Source organism: Rattus norvegicus, chromosome 9 (genome assembly GCF_036323735.1).
Source record: "Rattus norvegicus strain BN/NHsdMcwi chromosome 9, GRCr8, whole genome shotgun sequence".
In the NCBI taxonomy this organism is placed as follows: Eukaryota; Metazoa; Chordata; class Mammalia; order Rodentia; family Muridae; genus Rattus; species Rattus norvegicus.
This window is the reverse complement of record NC_086027.1, coordinates 111,882,989-111,910,661: the sequence shown is the minus strand read 5'-3', so window position 1 is coordinate 111,910,661 and position 27,673 is coordinate 111,882,989.

The following is a 27,673-nucleotide window of genomic DNA, read 5'->3' as shown; positions in this document are numbered from 1 at the left end:
TCCACCATCCTACTATATACCCAGACTTCCCCCTTCCTCCCCTAGGGTCTAAGTTAGTGCCCTGACCTCCGCACGCCTTTACTGCTTTAGCTGAGTGCTACAAACATTGCACCAGGATATGATGGACTTCCTAGCTGAAAAGGAGCTCTAGGTCTGGGCCAAGACTCCTTCTAGCTCTTCCCCAAATGACTGAATATCCCTATTTCATATGCAAACTCTCTACCAAGACATTTCTACCTCCATATTCCAGCCTTGGAACATGGAGGCACATTCTGGATACCAGCACGGTTCCCCCCTGTTCCCTGACTTCATTCTATCCAAGATATTCCAAACCTCTAGACTCAACCGGTTTCTACATCTTCTCCTCTTCCTCAAGCTATTTTATCCATTACAAACTCAGAACTAACAGAAGTCCAGATAACATTCCAGGAGTAACAACAATATGAAAGGTCAAGCTAGTGTCATCTCCAAAACCTACCTACCAGTCCTTTAGAAATGATTGCCAATGAGAATTACCTACCACAGGGCACAGAATTTAAAGGAGCAATCATAAACTTCATCAAGGAATTTAAATATTTGAGGAATTGAAAGAAGACAATGAAATCAAGGGAAAAAGAGTTTACAAAGACTAAATATCTGAATGATGCCCAAGAAAACATAGCAAATGGTTCATGGAAATGACAGAGACATTTCATAGCTTGGGGATAGAATTCAATCAGGAGAAATTAACACTGAAAGGAACTCAAGCCAAACTGAAAAATTAAAAATCCAATAGTCCATCTAGAAAATGCAAAAGAACGTCTCACAAGTAGAATGAAGCAAGCAGCAGACACAATATCAGGCCTTGAAGATAAAATGGAGGATCTAAACCAAATAAAAAAAGGTACATGAAAATATTTAAACACATATGAAATGTGAAACATCATTTTTAAAAAACTGCTTTTGTATTATAGGCATAGATAAGATAAGCGAGAAGAATCCTAAGCTAATGGAATAGACCAAATCTTCAACAATATCTTAGAAGAAAACTTCCCCAAAACTAAGGAAAGATATACATTATAGAAATATAAGAAGCACAAAGAACACCATATGAACAAGACCAAAAAAGGAAACTACCCATAGCATATCATAGTTAAAATATCCAATACACACAAAAGAAAGTGTATTGAAAGCTTCAAGAAAAAAAAAAAAAAAACCAAAAACAAAAACCAGTCATGTATCAGACTAACAGCTGATTCCTCAGTGGAAACTTAGAAAGCCTGAAAAGCCTGGAACAATTAATTCCAAGTCTTAAAAGACTATGAAAGCCAACCTAGAATAATATACCCAGAAAAACTATCCACCATGATTGAAGGAGAAAGAAAAAACTCCACAAAAATAAAAAGTCTTTTAAATAATCTGTATTCAGCAAACCAAATAAGATACAGAAAGTGTTCTTCATGGCTGAAAAGAGGAATGAACATAGCAGAGAGACAGTGGGGAAAAATTATGAAGCCATAACTATTAAAACACAACACAGCACTGAGAACAAACAGTAACATCAACAGTCAACAGCAGAATGACCACAACTAACACACATATTTCAATAATAACTTTAAATATCAGTGGCCTAATCCTCCAATCAAAAGACACAGATTGACTGAATGGACCAAGAAAGAAAATCCATCTATCTGTTGCCTACAAGAAACTCATATTGGTTTTAAAGTTGGAGACTGCTTTAAAGTAATTGAATGAAGTATTCCAATCAAATTGCTATTATACATTCTGACAAAAGAGACTTCAACTAAGACTAATCTGAACAAATAAGAAGGACACTACATTCTATCAAGGGAACAGTTAACCAAGAAGACAGTACTAGCCTAAACACACATTCACCCAATTCAGAGTGTCTAATTTAATAAAAAAAAAAAAACTACTATCACATTTAAAGGCACAGAAAAACATCAACCCATTAATAGTAGGTTGCTTCAATAGCTCACTTTCCCTAATAGGATATCTGGAAAAACTTAACCAGGAACATCAGAATTAATTGGCTTCATGCACTAGAAGGACTTAACAGACATCTATAAATATTCTGACCAAGCTCCAAAGGAAACATTTTTTACTCAGCAGCACATGGGACCTTTGCTAAAATGGACCATATTCTGAGACACAAAAGAAATCTTAACAGTTTCAAAAAGATTAAAATCACTCTTTGAATCTGAACACAATCCAATAAAACTTAAAATTGGCAGCATAAAAACCAAGTTTGCTTTACTCCTGAAATGCATGGGTGGTTCAACATACACTAGTCAATAACAAAATAAACCACATAAATAGACTTAAAGACAAAACAGGGAAAGAGAGAAAGAGAGAGAGACACACAGAGAGAGAGACAGAGACAGAAGAGAGAAAGAGAGAGATAGACAGAGACAGAGACAGAGACTGAAGAGAGAGAGTCATATGAGTGTTGGAACATGGTCAACAATGTTTTAGGGAACTGTGAGAGAGGCTCCAGGAAAAATGTCAGAGGATTGGTTGGTTTGTTGGTTGGTTGTTTTTTCGTTTTGTTTTGTTTTGTTTTTATCTCAGGGGAACTTTATTCCCTGGATTGCTTTGGATGTAACTTCATGCCTTCTGTGACAAGCATTTACATTCAATTTATAAGACACACTTATTCTTGTTAAATGTCAGATCACAGCTAGAGAACCCAATCTGGACAGTCTACCTTGAATCTGGGCATGGCCTCCGCCTTGCTTTCATGCTTTCCCAGATATAATCTACAGCACATGCCAGGCAATTGTGTTTAAATTACTCTGTCCTGAAAAGTTCTGGGAAAGGGCTGCTCTGTCAACATTCAGTATGTGCTTATTGGCATTTATTTATGTGCTTTTTTTAAACCATTTTTTTCTGACCACATTTTTCTGGACTCAAACAACCTTCCCTGGATGACTGCTTTTTTTTTTGTTACATTTGTGTATAAAAGTACACTGAAACTGAAGTGAGGTTGTCTATAGCATTCTGCAGTAGCCCACCTCATTCTTTCTTCCAGGTCTTTAGATCTCAGGGTTCACAAAAAACGAAACTTCATAGGTTGGTGAAGGTTAACACATGATCATTTCATTAGATGCAGAAAAAGGTTTTGATAAAAACCTACATGCTTTCGTGATAAAGGGTTTTGGAATGTAGCACTCGAGTGTACATACCTCAACACGCTATAAATCAGATAAAAGAAGCACACAGCAACGTCATCCTAATTGGAGAAAGACTTGAAGCAATCCCACTAAAGTCATGAATGGGATATGGATGTCCACGATGCCCAATGCTTTCCAAAACTGCTCTCGAAATACTAGCTGAATAATAAGGGGTTGGGGATTTAGCTCAGTGGTAGAGCGCTTGCCTAGGAAGCTCAAGGCCCTGGGTTCGGTCCCCAGCTCCGGAAAAAAAGAACAAAAAAAAAAAAAAAAAAAAAAGAAAGAAAAGAAATTAAAGGGAAAAATAAGGAAAGAAGTCAAAGTATCCCCAGTTGAAGATGATATGATACTATATGTCAGAGACCGCCAAAAATTCTATGAGAAATCTTCTGAAAACAATGAACAAATTCAGTAGTATGGCAGGCAACAATCAACTTGCACAAATCACTAGCTTTTCTACATACAACAACAAACATACAGGTGAGGAGATCATGGACCCAGTCACAGGCTTCCTCATGATAAAACATCCATGAGTAAACCCAACCAAGGAGCTGAAGGACTTCTACAATGAAAACCTTAAACCCCGAAGAAAGAGATAGAGCGAGACACTGACAAATGACGACATCTGGTTCTCTTATATAAGTATGAGAACTCATATGTTGGTAGAATTAACATTGTGAAAGTGGCCGTTCTTTCAAATATATTTACAGATTCTATGCAATCCCAACCAAAATCCCCATCCAATTCTTTGCAGAACTAGAAAAGACTATCCTAAAGTTCCTATGAAGCCACGGAAGATTCCACATAGCCAAAACAATACTGGAAAAAACCCCAAGGCGAGAGGGTCTACTACAGATCTGAAGACATGACAGAGAGCCACAGTAATAAAAACAAAAAACCAACAGCATGGTGCTGACACAAAATGGACAATAGACCAACAGAATAATAGAATACAATTGAAGACCCAAACAGGAGCACGGATGGCTTGAGTCATTTAGTATTTGACAAAGATGCTTAAACACAATCTGGTGAACAGAAAGCATGAACGAATGGTTCTGGGAAACCAAATGTCCACATGTAGAATGAAACCAGGTCTCTGTCTGTCACTGTGCACAAAGCTATCTTGAAATGGAAATCTAAACCAGTGATGGTGCTGAGATAAAGAAAGCATAGGCCGCGCCCACATGATATCAGTGTAGGAAAGGACTCTGAATCGGACTCCATGTGTCTAAGAATTAAGGTCAAAATCGGCAAATGGGACGTCATAAGACGAAAAAGCGTCTGCACAGCTAAAGCAACAATCCCCGAGGCTATGAGGAGGCCCGTAGAATGAGAGAGGACCTTGGCTAGCTACACATCTGACAGAGGACCAATATCCAGAATACACCAAGAACTCGAAATGCAAAAAGTTTTTTAAAAATTGAAAAATGTCTCCAAAAAAAAAAAAGTTTGTCATCCTTAGCAATTATGGAAATGCAATCAAAAAAACTTTGAGATTTCATCTTACCTAAAGATCAGACAAAAATCAACAAAACAACTGACAACAAATGTTGGAGGGGGTGTCAGGGAAGGGAGAACCCTCACGCTCTGTTGGTGGGATTGCAAATTTAGGGAAGTCACCATGGGTATTAGTGTGGAGATTTCTCAAAAAAGCTAAAAAGAAATCTTCTATATGACCACCACACCTCTCCTCAGCATATGCACAAAGGACCAGACATACTAGTCCACATATACTCAGTCATCTTCATTCCTGCTCTGTGCACAATGTCCAGGAGAAGAAAAGAACCCAAGTATCCCATAATCCAGGGATAAATAATGCAATGTGCTATGTGTACACGACGGAACACAGTTCAACTGTTAGGAAAAACGAAATCACAGGCTATGGTCGGTAAATGGGCAGAATGAGAAACGATCACATCGGGTGAAGCAATCCAGGCCCAGAAATACAAATGTCACATATTCTTTCTTATTGGAGGCTCCTGGCTCCAAATCTTCAGATGTAAGCACATAACCTGGAGTAGTAACCACGGAAACCAGAAAAGTTAAATAGGACCAAACAATAGCAGGGTACAATTATCTGACCTGGACAATGGGAAATGGGAGCTACTTAGGGAGTGGGAAGGAGGTAAATACATCAGAAAGTGGGAGAGCGGCCAGAGGGAAACACCAGGGTACCAGCAATGTGATGGAGGGATGGGCAAAGGGGGCTTTTAGAGAGGAAAGTGGAATTGAACACTGAGAAACGGGAAGATGGGTAAGATAGAGATAAGGATGTCTGAAAAGACCACAAGGAATCACACTAAGTATTTTAAAAAAACTTATAATACATGCAGTTCTGTATCTAAACATAGGGTTTCATATACTTTTTTTTAAAGATTTATTCATTTATTAAATATAAGTACACTGTAGCTGTCTTCAGATACACCAGAAGAGGGCATCAGATCCCATTACAGATGGTTGTGAGCCACCATGTGGTTGCTGGGATTTGAACTCAGGACCTCTGGAAGAGCAGTCGGGTGCTCTTAACCTCTGAGCCATCTCTCCAGCCCAGGTTTCATATACTTTTAATGAACTTTTCTTGTCTCCCTCCAAGAACCAAAGACCATCTAACAAAACCCCAATATCAGACATGAGAAGCCCTCCTCTGAGATGTTGGCCAGGGCCGCCTAGCAGATCCCAAAGCCTGAAGCCTATTTCTGTTGCTCTTAGTTTCCCTTGGAGATGGAAAGTAGGGCCCTGTTGCTGAAGACAGCATGCATTTCAGTAACAGTGCCCAGAGACCCCTAAGCTAGAACCGACCTGAAAGTCCCCTTCCTGACCTCTAGCTACCATGATACCAGAGGCGACAAAGCAAACTTTCAGAAGAGGGAGGCAATCAACAGTGATAGCAGCTAGCATCTGTGAATCAGATCAGTGACAGCACCCACCACAATCCTGAAGAGGCAGTAATACCGTGGCGGTAACCAGTGAGTCTCTAATTGAACTTGAGGCTCACTCAATGAGAGGGAGAACATGACTGAAAACCTAGATAACACTACTCAGTGGATATTGAAAGAGAATTTGAAACCTCAGTATTGCTGAAATTTCCAACCCCAATAAGCCCACATAAAAGAACACAATCCAGTTATTACAATTATAAGCTCTAAGCCTCGATTTGGCAGATCTAACACTATACTAACTTCTTCCCCAACCATGAGACCCCTTGCTACTTACGGTTTCTCCTGGTCACCTGATTCTGCTCCATCTCGACTTCCTCATCTCCTTCCCTCCTCTGCTCTTCTCTCTACCTGACTTCACTTTCAAATACCTCCCTCCCATCCCATCTTTCCCCTCCACTGCCCAACCACAGGCTCTAACCTTTATTGACCAGTTAAAATGGGGAGAAGGTTCACATGAGGTCACCTGAGTAGGTGATGACTACTGGTCACGGGGCAACCCCTCTTGAGGATGCAAAATTAACATCAGAATTAACATCAGAATTCAAACAGCATCAGGACAAGGCACAGCACTACTAATTTATTAAACCATCACTAACAATCTGTAAACACTTGTCCTCACACCCACAGGTTAGCGTAGCGTCACACCTCATCAGGGAAATTTCTTTTGAAACAGATGGAGAGAGAAAACCACAGCCAATCAAAATGCAGGGGTGTGGCCCCAGGCCCAGCAGATCTACAACACACTCCTGAACCTGCTGAAGAAGGGGTTAAAAGATCGAGAGTCTGAGGATCAGGGAGTTTGCTGTGGGGTTGTATCTCCTAGTAATGTCAGGAGCTGCACCTGTAAAGTCTCCCTGGTATCACTTTCCAAATGCGGGGTTGAACGATGAAGATACCAGTGGCTTTGCAAACTATGGAGAAAGCAGCCCACAAGGCCCCAATGCCACACAGACAACTACAGCAGCTGAGCAAACCTGGGGGACATAAATATGTGATATGATAATGTACTGAGCAGATATATATTTAAGAATGTATACATGCGGGGTTGGGGATTTAGCTCAGTGGTAGAGTGCTTGCCTAGCAAGCGCAAGGCCCTGGGTTTGGTCTCCAGCTCCGAAAAAAAGAAAAGAAAAAAATATATATACATACATACTATATACATATACATATATACACATACATATACATATACACATATACATATATACACATATACATATATACATATACATATGCATGCAATAACAGTGGAAAAAGAGGTCTGGTGGAAGAAGTGCTGTGTGTGGGATTGTTATATATAGGAAGATTTGAAGGAAGGAAAAGGAAAGGAGAAATTTATGATTGTATTATAATCTCAAAAATAAGTTAAAAATTGGAAGAGAGAAGAAAGCATGGAGGGAAAGAGGAAGGGAGAGAGGGAGGGACAGAATGGGGAGGATGACCCAGCAAATGCTACGTGTTGGAAGCTGGGCTTGCTACTGAAGGTGTCTCAGGAGCGTCACACGGTCTGCATCACCTATTGCCCAGAAGCTCTTGGCTTCTTTCCCCAGTACTGCCACGGTCCCCAAGAGTGTGAGCGCCAGGCTCGGTGCCTTAACTGTGGAGGTGCTGCGGATTCTCCATTCTGACTCTTAGGGACATGCTCATTTCACTTTTTTGACCCCAATAGGGGTACATGTCAATCAGGAAACAAATGTCTTTGGTCAACTGACAAGTTATAAAAGCTGCGAACTGTTTGTTCTAAAAACAAACAAACGCAAAAGAGCCATACATCTCAGACAACATCCGGGAAAATTTGCAGCCTTCAAGCATTTTGTGTGCATTCTCTGAGGAGGTGTTGGCCAGCTGGAGTTATTTATTGCCATCCTGTGTTAAGGCTCTTGCCTTACCCACTTTAACCCCTTGTTTTCAGATTTTATTTTTCTCAAGTTTAACGTGTATTTCTCCTGTGCGCACGCACTCTCCCCGATGGCGCCCAGGTGCCTTGCCCACTAACCGCACAGACGTTTCCTGAGCACTTGATTTTACTGAGATCCTTTAGCACGTTCCGTTTATTCTCCATAGAAATGGCTTCTCCACCCTTGTATTTGCCATCGGTCTAAGTGAGCTGAGTAAGTTCAGTGGTGACCACCTGAAGGATAACCGGACAGGAGAGACTTAGAAACAAATGCAATTGGCTCTCGGTTTGCACACTGGCACATCCCGGATGCTGTGAGTGCGGAAGCACGAGGGGATGAAGCTGAACAGATGGTAGGGTGTTCACACTCAGCGCGTTTGGAGAAGAAAGGGGAGAAAGTCAGTCGGTTCCATGAGGAGCCTGGGCTGACATAGCAGTGAGTTCATGGTGACTAAGAGATTTCATATTATCTCGCTCTAGGCTGTCAAACCATCCCTTCTGGTGGTGAGAAAGAATTCTCTGGGACACTTAACACCCATCTCCTAAAATTCAGCGCTAGTGACTGGGCTGCATGCAGTAGTTGAACACCTGCGTGTGCCAGGTACTGCTCTGGGCACAAGGTGACAGATGCAAGCCCATCATAGTGGGTGTTCTTCTATGGTGGGGCTGTTAGGTTCACCTTCTCTACTCCAGGAAAACTCATAAAGTTACATCTGCCTGACTCATTCAGTAAAAGATTCTTCCCTCCCGGCTGTCCCGAGATGGGATGAACGAGGTGGAGAATTGTCTCCTCGTGTCTGGTTAAATGATGTTATCATTGGCTGAGTGCACGGCATGATGTTTACAGTGGTGATGCCTGAACCAAGTGATAGATAAGACATGGTTGCAGTGCTGGCAGAAAAAAAGAACAAGGAAAAATAGCTACGATTAACACAGGGATGCAGTTTCGTCTTCTTTTATCTAAGCAACTTCTAAATTTGATATGAGCCCTTTAATTGATGATATAGGCTCTTCCATTTTCAGTTTTTATATCTGGCTTCAAATGGCTTTAAAAGTTCTGGCTGCTACTTGCAATAAAAAGAATCTCGCCTTAAGAATAAAAGCTATTGGAAGGGTTACGAGTATGAAAATATTTGCACTGAGGAGCGTGGCAATGGGTTTGGACTTTGGGCTTTGTGTTGTCTATCTGCCTACATGGATCTACCCATCTTTCTGCCTGTGGTCAGTAACGCTCTTCCCCTGGCTCCCATACTCCAAGCCAGACCGTCGTCTTTTGTATGCACACACCTACTTGGAGGTCTGATTACCATGTTCCCACCGAGAGTAGCTTCTTCCCCCTCTCTGTGAACTAAGCCCTAGGCTTTGCTTCCTGTGACCCATGAAGTCTCCATCTTTCTCAGCAGGCTCTCCTTTCTCTCTCCTTCAGCTTCTCGGGTATTAAGAGGGCATTCCATGAGTAACCTTTAGAAATGACCAAGTTCGAACTCTTAAAAGGTGACAATCATTGAAATGCTGTACGGCTGAGATGTAGCCTAAGGACCTCTATCTCCCGGAAAGGCCCACTTCCTGTGGCCTCACACTGTGGTGGCTTTTGTTGCTTAGCTCTTAACTCACACAGCACTGTTCTAAACTGGAATAAACCTGCCTCGGGTAGGAGGAATACGATCACCAATTAACGCGCAGGTTCCTTGAATATAAGGCGCACACAGAGCAGAAGGATACTGGCTGAGGAGACGTGGAGGTAATTAGCTAAATTTCAGGCAGCATCAGATCTTCCAGCAATCTCCCAGCTCCCCGGGAATGTCCGCCAGCACGTCTGGGTGCAGTTCCAGACCCTCCTCCCCCATGCTTTTGATTAACTTCTGTATTTTTCTTTCAGCCTTTGCTGGGCAGAAGAATCCATTCCTTTTCCCCAAGTGGGACACAGAGCTGCACGTAACAGGCAGTTAATAAGCTTAACAGGTAGGGACAGAGGCTCATTAATGGTTGCTCTGTGATTTGTGGCCAGTTCCCCCAGCACCTAAATCTTGAAATAAATATATTCAGAGATTCCGCTATCCCGGAAGAGGACTTGGATCATTTTTCTTTCATTAACAATGGAGCCGCTACAGCAACATTTTTATTTATATGAACATTTCCAAACCTAAAGGCTTGTCCCTTTAAACCGGCTCGCACTAAATTTTGATCAGCCCTGGATGAAAGAAGACTTAAGGAAGGGAGACAACCTGGAAACCATCTGTGCCAGATGCATATTAAAAGGGGACGTAAATCCGCAAAGGACTCCCCAGCATACATCAGCCTCTCAGTCCCAGGAAGACCAAGCATGATTAGAGAGAATCTGTGACTGAATCCCCCAATTCAGGAGGGCCATGCTAATGAGGAGCTCAGCTGAGGTGCACGGCGGGAAGGTTCCTTTAAGAGAAGAGATGTCTTGATAAACGATAAATCTAAACTTCTTTTCTGTATGTGATATAATACTTGGGGGGTTATTTTAACTGTAAGATTCTGTCACACCATGAGCACACACAGAAACGCACACAGGAACCTTTAAACTCTAAGCTTTGGGAAACATAGGCCCTGGTAGCCATACTGATGTTCTTTGACCTCCTTTGTACACTGACGTACCCCTGCTATGACCATAGCCTTAGATCTGTTCTGGGTACTGGCTGCTAGTCCTGTGCTGAGATTAGAACTCAAGACACTTGCCACAGCCTTCCCTTTGAAACCTTTCGGCCTCCTCTGGCCTAATCCAAATCCATCAGACTCCCTTCTGTGAATTCCCACACACTCTGTTCAGATAAACTCGCCATGTGAGCCTGAACTGACTTTACAAAGTCGGAAGATGAATGGTGACCATCTTCTGACCTGAGCGTGAAGAAAGCGCAAAGTTTGGGGAGAGTAAAAACAAAACAAAACAGACATACAGTGACCAGAGGAGAGCCAGCATTGTATAAGCCACACAGAGAGGGGCTGCAGGAGAAACAGACGTACTAAGAACGTGAGTCAGAAACTATATTGCTGCCCAAAGAGCTTTATGTTCTGAGTCCATGCCTAGCTGCAATGTTTCCTGGGTTACTGGACTTAGCCATTTCTCAAGCACGGGTTTCTGGAGTTAGCCATTTCTCAAGTGGGTCCTATGCTTCACTTGAGTTTGTGTGTGAAGAAAACTGAGGCTGTCTCACTTCCAAGAGAAAGCAGGGACACTCCTGGCTCTGGCCAGGTCCTCTACATGCCTTGGAATAGAGAGGGCCTAATCCGCGGACAACTGGGTGCTTAGTGTCTTGGATACCAACTATGTACCCACTCACTACCTGTCTCAGAAGTAGGTCCTTCTGCTGGCCCTCCCTTGCCAGAGGAACTGGGTTGGGAGATGCAGGTACCTGGACATGGAGGAGACTTGGTCAGAGATGGGAACAAATCTAGTGATAGGTGTGGGTGGCCGCCACTCTCCAGTCTGTTGCCAGATGCTTCCCCAAGGCACTTCCGTTACGGGTCGTTCACCATGAGAGCTGCAGCCTCGAGTTCCTGTACCTGAAATGTAACAGTGGGCCTTAAGCAGAGAGCTACCTAGAAAATGAACGCCCTTTCTCCCCCGCGTTTACCTGCAAAGCTCTTTTGCTTATAGCACAGCTACACCAAAAACTGCAGCACCCAACCTGATCAACTCATTCACCCTCCACTGAGTCAAACAGAAGGATCTGCTCCAGCTCTCTTGTGGGGAGCGTGCCCTCCCCCGCACCCCCTCCCCCCATGCTCCATTCCTCCACCTGCATCCCTTTCAGTCTTCGGACTGCCTGAGTGAAAAGGAGCAATTGTGCGCCACATGGGACACCTGATCCTGGGAAGGCTAAATATGAGGTAAGACTTGTGACTCTTTTCAGCTCTAATCATGCACTAATTTCTCTGATAAAGCCACTGCAGCTTTCCATTCAGCCCAGACCCTTGGCATTGGGCCTTAGAGCTGTTCTGGGTCTAGGCTGAGCACACCCCGCGGTCTAAGCTCAGGCAGTCACCACGTTCCTCCCTCCTGGAACCTTTCAACCTGCTTTGTTTTGATTATTTTAAAATCCTGCCAAACCCATTAAGACTAATGCTTAGCTGAAAGCAGCCAGGACCTCTTGTCAGCATTTAGCACTGCTGGGGCAGTAGAAACAGGAGGGAACCCTGGTCTCCTCTGAAAGGGGCCAGAACACCCTAGCCCGAACCGGGCTGAGAGGAGTTTGGAAGTACACCTCCCCCTACACCTCTGAAGTCAGAGGCCCGCCCCTGCAGCTCCCTCCAGCCCTTTGAAGGCTGGGAGCAGCTGCGGAAGCCCCGAGATTCAAAGTCTCCCCGGCAGCTCGCCCTGTTTGAAATCAGAACACAGCACACCTGTGTTTTGGCGAACTTCAAAGGGGTTAGGAGCTGTGAGCAAGGGCTCCAGGACAAAAGGAGAACTGCTCGAAGCTCATAGCTACATAGATTATATGCCATAGCGTTCTGCCATCTCAACTGCTTTGTGACCCTGAAGAGTCACCCAGTGGGCACCAGTCTTCAGAAAAGGTCCTAGAAGATCATGTCACAAAAAATCAGGTGCCCTGGTAAATAAGGTCCTTCCGCAGTCTCAGGAATGCAGCCTGAACTTCCGGTCTCAGACTGGTACCTTTGTTTCAGTACTGGGTAAATGGTCCCTCCTTTCCGTTCATACCACTCCCGTGGCTCAGTTCTGAAATAGTCATTTTGCCTCTGTCCTTGTTATGGTGACATTGCTGTGATGAAACTGCCTTGACCAAAAGCAATTTGGGGAGGAGAGGGTTTATTTAACTGGCACTTCCACATCATGGCTTCTGTATAATTTTGTGTCAACTTGACACAAGCTAAAGTCGTCTGAGAGGAGAGAACCTCAATTAAGAAAATACGTTCATAATATCAGGCTGTAGGGCAAGTATGTAGGGCATTTTCTTAATTAGTGATCCGTGGTAGGGATCCCATTGTGGGAGGTGCCATCCCCGGGCTGGTGGTCCTGGGTGCTCTAAGAAATCTGGCTGAGCAAGTCAGGACGCAGCATCCTCCATGGCTTCTGCTGCTCTTCCTGCCCATTTTGAGTTCCTGTCCTGACCAGTCAGTCTCAGACAGCCGCATGGAAGTGTAACCAAATACATCCTCTCTTCCCCAACTTGCTTTTGGTCATGGTGTTTCATTGTAGTAGTAGAAACCCTAATTAAGATACTGTTGTTCATCATCAAAGGAAGTCAGGACAGGAACCCAAGTTGGGCTGGAACCTGGAGGCAGGAGCTGATGCAGAAGCCTTGGAGGGGTGCTGCTTACTGGTTTGCTCATCATGGCTTGCTCAGCCTGCTTTCTCATTAAACTCAGGACCACTAGCCCAGGGACGGCACCACTCATGGTGGGCTGGGCCCTCCCCATCAATGTCTAATTAAGAACATGCCTTACAGCTGGATTTAGGGAGCCATTTTCTCAACTGAGGTTTCCTCCTCAGGCTGACCCTAGCTTGTGTCAAGTTGACATAAAACTAGCCAGGATGTTCTGTCAGGTCTCAGGGCTCTCCCACCCCTGGAGGCTCCTCCTCTGACTGCCTCAGAGAGTCGTAGGCACTGTGCAGTTATCTTTTTCTTTATATTCTTCAGGCTTGTTCTCTCCTGGCCAAGACTGTGTCCTTCAGTATCACGGTCTTTTCCTGCTCTCTCAGATTCTGTGCTAACCTCGGAAGGAAAGTAATAGCAAAGCTTCATCCCAGGGCTTGGCTTCCTTGCAACTCTGAGCATGCACACTCTAAGTTGCAAGCTTACAGCACTGTGTCAGTTCTAAAGGTCAGAGAAAGGTAGCCACGGTTGGCCAATGAAAGTCTAGGAAATCATGTCTATCTGGATATCCTTTCAATGCTGTACAGTCTTCCATGTCCTACACCCTGGAGTGTTACTCTAACAAAATAGCCGAGGCCGAGCAACTTAGGAAGCAAAGAGGCTAATTTAACCCCTAATTTTTGATGGCCAGTCAGTCTCAAAAACATAGCACCGATGTCATCCTGTGGGACCACTGTCTGAATCCTAACATGGTAAAGAAGCATCTTCCTTTCTAACCGTCTGCCTTCATGAAAACTAACCCAGTCCAGGGCTAAGTGCATCAAGCCCTTCCGAAGGTGGTGGTATCAAGTTGTAACATCCTTGTCGTAGCCATGCCCCCTTTTTAGGGACCAATGTCCAGCATTTAAATTTTTGGGAGACAAACTCTCTCCAAACTGTAACACATCAGTGAACTCAGAAATGTCAGTAGTGATGGCTTCCAGTACTTAAGCGCAGTTTCTTTCATTAAGACATAGACATAGAACTTCCCAGTATTTTTCTTAGCAAGAAAACCTAGACCCAGTGTCCATCAACCTCGGGATGCAACTGCACAAATCTACAGCTACGGAGAGGGATCGTAAGTCTTCAGGAACCCCGGGATGCCCACAGGGATGCTGACCGATGACTTCACCTTAGGTATCCTCAGAAGATAATTCTGGCTGAGGTGGGAATTGAGGGAAATTGAAGTGAGGCTTTGCAGGGAAGCTCTGAATAAGGATCACTCCATGAGGCTGCTCAGTTTAAAAAAAAAATCCCTAAACAACAGCAAGAAAGCAACCTCCTTTTGCAACACAGTAGCAGAGTCTGTCTGTGCAAGCATGCTTGTAACTAGGTCTCCTAACAGCTGCCCCTTCCGGATGCTAAGGGAAGGCTAGAGGAGGTCTCTCATCAGCTTCTCCCGCTCCTCCTCGCTTACTCTCAGTGGTGAAAGCAGAAGAGAACAAAGGAATATCGACTGAAATCCAGGTCCTAACAGAATTCAAAGTGCAGGAGGGTGGTGGCGGAGCTAGGGGGGGTGGGGGGTGGTGGTGGGGGATGAGGTGCTGAGGGCGGTGGTGTATGAAGAACTGAGAAAGGAACTCCCAGTCTTGTGAATGGAAGCAGTCTCTTTAGCTCCTAAGAGGGGTTTGATGTTGGCTTTGTTGTTGCTGTTGTTTTAATGAGTTTATTTGGCAGCTTTATACATTGTGTCCATCATAGTCCTGCTTGGCCTCTCAGCCTCCCAGCCTCCCTCTCCCTCCCCCACTAACAATTCTAACTCCTCCATTCCCTCCCATTCTCATGGCTTCTGTTTCAGTTCTAGTTTTGTGACTATGCTACTTGGATGTTTTGCTTGTTTGTTTGGGGGAACTTTTTTATTTGTTCTTACGGTTTTTGGGGTTTTTTTGTTTGTTTTGGTTTAATTTTTGCTGTTGTTTTTGTTTTTGGGGTTTTTTTTTCTTTTCTCAGCTTAACAAAAGCTGTAAAGAAAACACCCTCAATGGAGAAGATGCCTCCATAGGATTAGCCTATAGACAAGGTACGGGCTGTGCGGGGCGTTTTCTTGATTAATGACTTCTGTGTGAGGACCCAGCCAACAGTGGGTGCTGCCAGCCTTGAGCAGATGGTCCTGTGCTCTGTAAAAGAGCAGGCTGAGGGGCTGTGCTAAGCAAACCAGTAAGTGGTTTACTCCATGCTCTTTGCTTCCATTTCTGCATCCAGGTTCCTGCCTCGGGTTCCTGCCCTGACTTCCCTCTGTGACCTGGACGGTGAAGATGAAATTAACCCTTTTCTCCCCTCGTTACTCTTTATCATGGTATCACAGCGTAGCAGCAACAAAGAAGCAAACCAGAGCAGTGACCCAGATGGAGATGGTTGTGTCAGCCAGGGGGTAGGTAACTTGCTAGTGGCTGCACCACTGAAGACAGTGACTTCTTCTGCCCCATTAGTCTGAAATGATTTGCAGACTCTGTCACTGACTAATTTCTTTGTACCCTATCCCTTATGGTGTGGAGATTCCGCTGAAAAGCCTCCAGATTGGTATCTGAAGTGGCAAACATATTTTGTTTTTAAGAAGAGAGACATTGTGGAAAATGGGAACAAACGTAGTCTTATTTCACACACGGCTGTGTGTTTGTTAGCAGGCATATGCATGCACGTATGTGTGCTAGGGTGGGGGTATGGGCACACATGTGGGAAGTCCAGAGGGGAACCTTCTGCATGTCCTCAGGAAGGCCATCCACTTTCCTAGAGTCAATGCCTCTCATTGGCCTTGAACTCAGTTATCCTGCTATGCTGCCTAACCACTGAGTCCTGGGAATTTAGCTGTCTCCACCTTCCCAGCAGCAAGGTCATAAACTTGGGCCTCCACACTCAGGATTTTATGTGGGTTCTGAGGACCAAACTCAGATCTTCACACTTGCAAGGCAAATGTTATTGAACTACCCTCTTAAAAGCTTCCTTTAAAATGTAAGTGTGCTTGTGCATGTACTCGTGTGTGTGTGTGTGTGTGTGTGTGTGAGAGAGAGAGAGAGAGAGAGACAGACAGACAGACAGACAGAGACAGAGACAGACTGCGTGGTTTGTGTGTGTGTGTGTCTGTGTAGTATGGGTATGTTATAGTGTGTGGAAGGTTTGTTGTGGTGTGTATGTATGTGTATGTGGTATGTGTATATGTATGTGTGTGTGGTGTATGTGTGGTGTATGTGTGGTTTGTGTTATGTGTGTATGGATAGTATTTTTATGTATGTGTGTGTGTGAGTGTGTGTGGTATATGTGTGGTTTGTGTTATGTGTATATGTATAGTATTTGTGTGTGTGTGTGTGTGTGTGTGTGTGTGTGTATGATGTGTGTAGGTATCCAGAAATGGCTCTCAGATTTGGAATAGCACAGGACAGATGTGCCTTTGACAGATGTGCCAGGCCTATAGGCCTTGCTCAGCAGCAACAGTGCCTAACTCCTCAACCCTTCCCATCCGGGGCTCACAACTCCCCATTCCTTCTTCATAGCACACTGGGGCCCATGGTGGACACTGACCCTCACTGCTCAGAAGCAAGTCCTCACAGCTGTCAGGAGAAATGCCTGTACCAGGCTTATCTGAGATTAAACTTAGTAATTATTGCCGAGGAGTATTATGTGATGTTGACAAAATCCCTCCAAGTTCTCTACAGAGAACTTTAATTCCCGCATTCCAATGAGACATGAATTTGATCAGGCATCAATTAAACTCTGCGAGTTATGTAGTGACCTAACCTCTGAGGGAAAGCCATTGCCTGCTCCATGCCTGTTCAACACGAGGACTGTTTCCTCTTGCAGCCACTGTGGGAGGTGACAGGTCAGACTTTAAGATGATGGGCAAAATGTTCACACAAGAACACTGGAGATGTTAGGCTTCTTGTGACAGAAGACATAATACCCCACTTAATGGGCTCCTGGCCCTGGTCAGCTGTGCTTGCAGGGTACAACCCTGGCGATGGACTAAGGGACCACTGAGGTACAGATCCAAAGAACTGTTCCAAGCCATACCTGCATTCCCACATTCATCATAATACAGCTCGTAATAGCCAGACTATAGGACTAACACTGGTGTCGGTTGATGGATGAATTTTTCAATATGGTATGTATACCTAATGGAGGACTATTAAATCATAAAAAAGGCTGTGTGGTTGGGCCTGGAGTGCATGTGCCAACAAGACATGCACGGAAGGGCAAAGACCTGGGATCTCTGAGAGAGATGAAAAATGGACAAGTTGATCTCACAGCACAAAAGCATAGAATAGTGGTTGGTAGACTCTAGGAAGGACTGGGGAAAGATGGTGGGTAAGAAGTTCAAAGTAAAGAGCTGGAGTCATGGCTTCTAGAACTCTTCCCTCAGAAGATGAACTAACATTTACAATGCTGTATTTTATACTTGGAAAGATTGGAAAAAGAAGACTCAAAATGTCCACATATGAAAAATGAAGGAGATGGAAAAGCTAATGACCCCAAATTCTTTATCGCATATTATATGCAAAAATTTTTTTAAAATGTTACACTGTGCTCCACAAAGACCTGCAACCAAGTGATGGGAAGTAAAAAGGAAACGTGAGGCTGAAGAGGTTGTTCAATGGTTTTAGAACACAGGAGGCCCTTTCAGAGGACCCAGGTTCCATTCCCAGCACAAACATGGCAGCTTGGAACATCTATAACTTCAGTTCCAAGAGATCCAAGGCCCCCTCTTGGCTTCCACGGGCATCTGCCGTCGATGTGAGATGTATGTCTATAGGTGCAGGCAGGACACTCATACACATACAACAAAATAGTTTTTTAAAGGAAGCAAAATGAAGCTGGCTCATCTTTCTTCAAAGTTCTCCATGGAAAATAATTAGTTCCGGAAACTGAAAAACCAACCTCCCCAGTCCCCGTTTCCTGTCCTATAGAACAGGAAGTGACAATATGGACCTGTGCGTGCCACACAACGAGATCTGTCCCTCTCGAGGGAGAAATCATCTTCTATAGTCAATTTTTTTCTCATTTTTTTCAAGTCTTAAAATATACATTGAGTATCAAGCTATTGAGGAAGATATTGTGGATAGAAAGGCTTTTCTTTTCTTTTTTTAAAAGAAGAGGTGTTCTCTGCCTTCGAAGGGTTTATAGTTTTAATCTCAGTGAGCTTGTGACTCCGTGTTTGAAGGACCATTCGTATGTGACTAGAGAGAATGGGAGGATGCTATAGAGATGGCAGCTGGAACACAGACGTGAAGAAAACAAATGCCTTCAAGACACTTCCCTTTGCCGGGAAGTGGTTTGAGTCCAAAGAAACAACAAGCTGCTATCATGAGGCGAGGACGGTGGAGGTTTTTCCTGTGCTTCCAACCCCGCCTTTCTGACTAGTCTGAGGGGAGGGAAAAGCAAGGGGGTGAGGGCCAAGGTAAACTCTGGAAAGAGATCAAAGACTTTGTTTGAAACACTAACAGGCCCAGCTGATACTCATTTGTATCCAGCACAGAGACCTACCATAAGTAGATACTCCAGGAAACACACACTGACACAAGTAGATACTCCAGGAAATATAATGATACAAGATCAGAGCACCCATGTTACTATTGTACTTTTACTAATTAGGGTCAGGGGAACATAACCCCCTTGATCATGATAGAAAGGTCTAGAAGATTTTGCTCCTTGGAGTGTTCCATGAAGGTTTGTCAGGAATTCTCCCAGAGAAAGAGCACTCCACTGATTTTATTTGCATCTTGTCTGCTATAACTCGGGCTCAACAGACCTTTTGGAGAGGAAAACAGCACGGTTGGCTCTCTGTTTTTAATATTCTTTAAACCCCATCTTTTCTCTGACTTTCTGACTCTGGAAAAAGGAGAGCAGCAGACAGAAGATGTATGTGTGCCTCAGAAGTTGGGGACATCTTTCGTGGTTCTCTTGGAAGAGTCCAGTCTGGCTCTCCTGGGCTGACCAGAGCTCCCTACCACATCTAAACAACCATTTTACTTCTATCTAAGAAATGGCCATTTCTTACATTCTGGGAGAATCCTTTCCCATAAGTTCTCCCTGCATGGAAATTCATGATCTCTCAAATCAGACAAGACTGTGTACTAGCTAGATGCCATGGTGGCTTTGGGTGAATGGTCAATTTCACCTTGTATAAGCCTCGTTAACAGCCTCATGCTTGGAGCCGGGCTTCTGTGGCTTCATAGTTGCCCATGGAGGGTGACCTGGGATGAGTGGAGAAGGTCCCTATCTCATCAGACACCTAGCACTATCCAAGTACTGAAGGGGCAGAACTCCGACATTTTCAGTTTGGTGGCTTTTGTTTTGCAGCATTTTACATTCAACAAGCATTTTTAAAAACTCTTACTGCGAGCTGAGGATGCAGCCCAGTTGTTCGTGGTTTACAGATTAAGTAAGTGTATTGGCACATGCCCATAGCCCTGGCACTTGGGAGGTGAAAACAGGAAGACTGAGACCTTAATGTACTGATTCCAGAACTAGAAAGAGAGTAGAGGCCAGCCTGGGTACATAAGTCCTGTCTTTAAAAACAAAACAAAACAACAACAACAAAACTCCTTTGTGCACAAGGATCTATAAAATGCACAGAAACTAGTAATACATTATTAACTAAAATCGAGAATGAAAGACAAATAAAATGCTATGGACAGTGCACTATAGAAATGCACAAGAAGTTGTTTGCTCCATATGGAAAGCAGTATGCACTATTGAATAAACTATAAACCATGACATTCTACAGACACTGACAATTGCGAGCTTTCTGCTAATAGTTACCTTTCATATGAGTTTTAATCCTGAAACTCGCTGGAGGAAAACCAGTTCCACTACTTGAGCCAAATTTGAAGCAAGCTTTTAATTAAATAATAACCAAGATGGGCTTTGGTCAGGGCCACTCCCTTTAATTCCCAGTTGAGAAGCCCTGAGTCCCTCCCCCACACTGACCCACCACATCCACCCACAAGCCACTGTACTTTCCCGTGAGGCTTTGTTATTTTTCCACGAACTACAACTCCCAACATTCCAGGAAGTTACCTGGTCCCCTGGGTGGCTGGGGCTTGCAGGTTAACTAAGGGTCTTATGCAAGCCTGCCAACGCTGACTGGAATCCAGGGTCCCAGGAATTGGTACATTGTCAGTCACATATAACGATGGCTCCTCAGCCAGCCTTCAGAGTCAGACTCCCTGGAGAAGGGCTGCTGCCTGTCTGGCCAGGCATGGGGGACCAAGCCTTAAGGTTTCTGAGCATATGCCACCTGACGTCTGAAGCTGCTGCAAAGGGCAAGGGCTGTGATTGTTGGCATTGGTGAAGGAAAACATGTTACTCTAAAAACAGAATTATAAGGAGGATAAGGGGGAATACCCAGATCACCTGAAATCAGAGGAGATTTGTCAAAGAAATGCTAACCAGCGAGGAGCCATGAGGCCTACCGCTTACTCTATCCTGAGCCTGGGACTAGCAATGGGTCTGATAACCCAAGCTTTCTAGATGACACAGGGTGCCCCCAGCATGTCTGGATCATAACAATTCCTGGAATGGCTATGGCCTGGCCACCAGAGACAGGGATGAGCGAGTTTGAAGTGTTGATAGTAACAAAACCAGAAGGCTAGAGAGACAGCTCAGGTTTAGCAGTTCTGTGCAGAGGACCCAGATCCAGTTCCTACCACATCATTATAGCATGTAACTCTGGTTCAAGTTCCAGGGGATGCCATGTCCTCTACCTTCTGATGATGCCTGCCTGCTTTCGGAGCACATAAACATACACATAGGAACATAATAATGTACACATATGTAAAATAAACAAGTCTAAAACAGCAGCAGCAGCAGCAGCAGCAGCAGCAACAACAACAACAACAATAACAACAACACATTCTCAGCAGAAGTTCCAGCCAAAAGAAACGTCGTGACTCCTCTGTGTGTGGCTGAGCTGACGTGCCATGCTGGCATCTCGGAGCTGCGGCTCACACTGAAACTCCCAAGTGTCACCCTTTCATTTAGCACCCCACAGTGTCCCAGCCACCTCTGACTGTCTCTCCATGACTCTACCTTGCAGATGCCAGGCTCCATGAGGGAAATCCATAAACAGGCTTGCACGCAGCTCTTCCCTGGTTCAAGAAGGTATTCTGGGATACAATCTGCTATTTAAAAACAGCTGCTGTTGATTTGCTGTGGGACACACACTGATTTTATGTCAGCGTCTTGAGGGGTAAGGATCGCAGGTGATAAGAGTACTTCTAGGTGTTCGTGGTATTAGAAATGTTCTATATACCTTGGCCCTCCTCGGCTGCAGCACGAGGGAACTGTCCTCGGCCCTCGACAAGGAAACAGGGAGAGGTGGTGGGCTGACCAGCTCAGCCACGATCCAGGCCCAGGCTCAGGTCCAGAGCTTCAAGTTGGTGCACCCCAAGATCAACCCTATCTGTGAGCTAATAGTACCCGTGAAGGGGCCAGTCCTGCAGAACCAAACCTGCAGGATGTCTGAGACTCAGGGCAACAGCAAGATATCTGAGAGGAGTTCCAGTGAGGATCCAGTATTGAGGGTGTCACAGAAGCCAGAGGCCTTGAACTGGACCTACAAATGACTCACAGCAATGAATCTTTACAAGTAAAGCCGTTTGGGCAAAAAGGAAGGCTGTGTGACACACCATGACACAGACACACAGTCACACGGTCACATACAGCAGCTTCCACAGTGAGTTTTGCTTGTTTGGTTTTATTTTATTTTTATTTTTTAATCTTCTTTCCAGAAGGGGGGCTTACAAGATATATAGGGACTGGGAGATGAGTGGAACTTGGGTGCATGGTGTGAAATTCACAAACCATCAAGAATATATATATACATATATATCCTATATAAAAATGTTCAAACATTATGAGAAATAACCTGTCTATTTAATAGTCTTCGGACTTCCCACTCCACCAGCCATGTGAAAAGTAGGGAGAAAAGTGGTAGGGTCGGGAGGAGCACTCTATTGATGGCATCTTTGATAAATGATGGAATTACATAGAAGTTCTTCTTTTTCAAGTAGATGTCTATGCCTTCCTCTTTATGGCCTCCTCTTTTGACCCCTAACCTCAACCAGCTTTCACCCTCTTCATTTTGTCCCCATGCCATGTGCACCCAGAGCTACGGAGGACCTGAAGGACTCTGGGGTATGAGCACATTGCCTTCCCACCCCTAGTGCTTGGCACCAAACCTGGCAGTGGTGGGTCCTTAATAAATTCTTAAATCGTCCCTTGTGGTCACTGCATCCAGAGAAAGATCTGAAAGCTCCCACGGTGACATTCATCTCACCTATGTCATTATACACTGCCCTGCTCTGTCAGCAGCTCAGATTCATTGTAGTTGGCCACCAGCACCTCCTCTGCTGCCTCAGGGATGATTTTCTCTGAGTTGAGGCATCTTACCAGTCTGCACTTCTCTGTGGTGATTCTGTTTCAGTTTGCTGGGGCCCAAGCCCAACTGAGTCTCTGTCTCTCACTCTCCTCCAGGTCTAACCTAAATGCTTGGCTCTACAGTCCCTCTCCTGATGCAGTTGTTTTAAAAAGGGAAATGACAAAAGGACCCAGGTTAAAAAACAACAACAACAACAAAGAAAACCCCAAAAACAAAACAGTTTCACCAAAAAGCCAGTTCTCAAAGTCCATCAAAGTTGGTCAGTTTCTTCTGTGTCATTTGCAATGGTGACATATCTGAAATTCCTTGGGGAGAAATAACAGCTCCCAACCCTGGGGGTGGGGGCAGGGGGGTAAAGAACCAGCCTCCAAGCAAACTCTGCTACCCCAGTGTCACCACAATGACAAAGGTCAGTGCACTGGAGTCAGGCAACAGAGCAGCCTCTCCTGACTCCGAAAGAAGGAGTCTTATTCTCCTTATTCATCCAAAGTTAAACACAGAAATGGAGAATCGTAAATTTGTGTGAAGTATACACAATCGTATAAAAGTTTGTCCTCAGGGAGCTTAATTTAAGAAACAGAGAAAAAGCAAGAATCAGTAATGAATAAGTGTAATGCTACACACTCATATATGCTCTAGAGAAAAAAGGTTGAGGGATTCTGGTAAGACATCAGGGAGCAAGGACCACTGTAGACGTGAGGCCCATTCTGCAAACTTCCCGAAGACCTAAGAGATGCGTCAGAGGGAGGGAGCAGTGTCTAAGAGAAGCCTGAGGCGAGCAACGTGTCTGCCATGATGAAGACTTGGAATGCTATCACAGGAGTGATAGAAACATATCGTGGCACTTCGAATGAGAATTGGCCCGATCTGAAAAGTCACTGAGTGGTAGACAGAGCCTAGATTTGGAGTAAAATGGTGTATTAGGGCTATTTGCCCTAGTTCAAACGGGAAAAGATAGGGACCCAAATGAACGGAAAAGACAGTGTATTGGTGTAAAGTGGTAAGATTTGCTGCACAGTCTGCGGCTAGATGAAGTGTGGGGCATGCAGGCAGAAACCTCGAGGGACACTCCTGGAAGTTTGCTCTGAGTCACTGAGTAAAGAACTGGATGCATGAAGCACAAGGGATGTGTGGACACTGAAGATGCCACAAGGCACCTGGGTGTGCATCTGGGTTCAGAGGAGGGGCTGAAGCTAGAAGTAACATGGACAGAGAGGAGCCTGGGCGGTGAGAGTCTACCTCAGCAGTCCCCCTATTGCCGCTTTATGTCATGGGATGAACGGTGACAACAGTCTGTTGGAAACGGCCTGCTTTACAGCTATTCTTTAGGATACATTAACACACTTAGCTATTTGCTGCTGATATTGCTCCCTTAATGAGCAAGGGGACAGCCTGCCCTAGGACAAGGAGGCCTGGAGGACACTTGAAATAAGTGCTTGAGTCCAAGACAAGAGGCCCATCTCCTGTTCTCAGTCACCTCCCACCAAAGCAAACAGCACAGGAAAATTTGCCAATATAATTTAGGTTAGTCAGGTGACTTGTCCAAAGTCACCAGCGGATGCCACATTAGAACCAAGGCTGATGCCAAGTGCACGTCCTGACTGGAGTTCTTTCTGTTTTCCAACCTACCTGCATAGGAAACAAACAAACAAAATGCCAGTCTCAGGGAGTTAGTTCAAAGCAATTGGGTTAGTGTCTTGTGCAAATTAAGTAAGCCAAACTTTGACAAATTCACTCAAAGGCAGTGTTTTCAACTTCGATCCATACCTGTCCTTCCTCCAATTATCTTGGACCTGAGCTTCAGAGCTAACAGATGGCCGTAACTCCTCACTGAGGGAGCAGTTCTCTCCAGCACATCCTGCCTGACCTTCCACATGCTCTCTCCTCAGACAGAAGCCCTGTCAAGGTTAGGTTTCATCCTGCTAGCAAGTAGCCTAGGGGCAGGCTAGAAATACGTAGACAGCAGGAGAAAATGATCTGGAATTACCTGCTCACAAGACAGAGTGTTTAAATCCACAATTAGTTGACAATTTCCTGGTTGGGCACAATAAAGGTCAGATAAAGGCATAGTCTATAGTACTTAAATGTGGACATTCACAATTCTCCTCCTCCTAAAATAAGCTAGAAACCAGGTAGCTTTCTCCCTTTAACAGAATTCCTTTCTCTTCTTTTTGTCAACTCTACCACCATCTAACTTCACTCTTGAAAAATGTGTGCAGAATCCTCCAAGGGTAAAACCAAAGTGAGAGACAAGAGGGTGCAAATCCAAAAGGTGGCTTTGACTGTCTTGCCACATCTGCTCAGAATTCTGCTGCTGGCAGAGTCCCAGAGACGACAGGAGTGACTAATGAGTCACACGGCCTTCACCGTGCTGCCGAGGATGTTCGAGGATTTCACCACAACTCTGAGCATCAAGCATGTGATGTGTGAGAGCCACCAGAAGCCAGCTGCCTCTTCTGTTACCAGATCGGAATCCTTCCCCTCCACCTAAGATCCTAGCCAACCGCTTTAGCTGGTCTTGTTTTAAATATCTAAACCACAGTGCCCCTCCCCCTCCATGGAGAGGGCTGTTTCACAGTTCGGTGAATCTTCATCGGTTTTCCAGAAAGTCACTTGAAATTCATCTTCTGCTAATTTCTTAACGTTACTCATGTTTATTCTCTTTGGCAGCTCACCTGCGAGCAGCCAGAGCAGCCTTTCTCCCTCATTAGCAATTAAACAAGTAACTCTAAAAAGAAAGACCGTGAGCCAATCACGCCCTCCATTTCTTCCTTCTGTTTTCATTTTAAAGAACGCAGTAACCAAGATGCTTTGGGTCCTGAGCGCCAGAGTTCTGCTTTCCTCTTTCTCGGTGTTTCCACCTCATCCATCACTTCAAGTCACCGCTTGTTTGAACTGCTCTTATCTAGAGGCCTTGTAGGAGACTCAGCCATCAACACAACACATTTCTCCTCACTAATTCCTTCCCTGGTTCCAACTGCACCTCTGAAGGTTTTAACAAGTACAGATCACAGAGACAGGGCAGACACCAGAAGGTATCCATCCGCTGTGGCCAAGGTCGGGGCGAGGGATTTCCCTCCTTTCCCCCAACCACCTTGTCTCGTCCATCTTTCTACAGCATCTCTCCGCTCCTGTCACTGGAAAACTCGTCCCCTAAGCCCATCCTCTTCTTGGACCACGCGTTCCCGATCCCTTTGTTTTCCCCCAGTCTCCTTCCTTTGCCTCTGAACTCCTATTTGCGTCCCGACAGCACCCGACTTTCACTGCCGCTACCATATCCCTTTTCAGATACAGACAGCCTGTGCACCACCGTAAACATTATGTGCTTCCCTGTCTCGTACCTTGACATCTGAAGACAATGTGACTAGGTGATCTTGAAATGACCTTTCCAAAATCATACAACTATTATCAGCATCAGACTGGTCTGCGCTCCAGCCTTCTGATGGCCCGTCTGTGTGGGCTTCTTTTTTGATTCTACACAACAAACATGTCGACAGCATGCAGTGGGGAGAGACTCAGCAAGGAAGGGGCCGACTACAGTTATTGTATCTGCTTTTAGCTTTCCTTTTTGTAAGGATAGGTCTTGGATATTGTCTTACATGCTTAAAAATAGAGGTATGGTTTCTTTAAAAAGCTAAATTATTATTACCTTTCTTTCCTTCTTTTGCATTTAGGCCAGATGTTTGCTGAGCAGAAATGCTAAGCGATTTGTGTGACAACCGGAGAGCACTTGAAGAGGAGTTTAATTTTGAATCAAAAATCCATTAGACGGATTTCTAAAGACTACTTTCTTTCGCTCAGTACTTGCTCAAATTAAACACCCACCCAGCCAGAACCAAACACAAAGCTTCCTTTGTCTTGAGGAACTCACAAAGTCTTCGTGAGTTGTTCTGCTTTAGAACGCACAGTGAGAGAAAGAACACACACCCGGAAAGAGAGCAGCATCTGGGGAGGGCTCACATGTCTGTCCACTGGCCAGTACGTCTCTTCTAACATTCGTACAGTATGAACCATGGTCAATTTATACCTGGCATTTTATGGGATTTTTTAAAATAAAATCCACGATTCTGTTTTAGTATCGTTCAACACACACACACACACACACACACACACACACACACACATGAACCTACACACAGATGTATAAACACGTGTGTATGCTTTCACAGGGCCAACTGCTTATCCTAGGCAAATTAAATGAAGCCCCTGGCAAGCAACTAAAAGTTTGTCTCACCTAATTAAGCAGCTAATGGGTGTGAATAAATTTGAGATTCAGATAAAAATATTGCTTTCAAAGAGCCTCTCTGATTAGCATGCTCTGAAATAGGCTATGGAAAATATTTATGCAGCCATTTTTGTAAGAATGTTCCAATGTCAGAGAACTTCCTCCCATATCTATCTGGGAGGGTCTGCTCGTGGTTGGAAGAAGAACACTAGAGTCTCTCTCCAAGGCAGGTCTGTGTTGATCTAGACCCAGTCCTCTTCAGGATGCCAGTGGCCTATTTCCCACACGTGTTTTCACTCAGACACTGTGGGTCTCCGCTCCATTATCTCAGCCATTAAACAGGCTCCTCTCATAAATGGCCCTGGTGCCACTGAGCCATTGTCCCAACTAGTAGAGGAACAGAGGAACGAAATGACAAAGGGTTGTATTCTTTAAGATGGTAATGTTTTGAAACCTGTTGCTATCGTTTCCTGTCGTCTTGCCGTGTCTGCTTTTCTAGAATTGAATGTCAGATGATGATATCTCTTCAACTAAAAAAAAATTGTCTTAAAAAAATCCTGTATTAGCAGCTAAGCATGCATATATATATACATATATATATTTATATAGTTTTCTGCAATGCAGAGTCATTTAAGAAACCAAAAGATTACAATATTTAGACAATTTAGACGCCATTCTAAAGTTTGGCAACTGTTTGAAGTGTCTGTCATTGTCCCAGATTTAT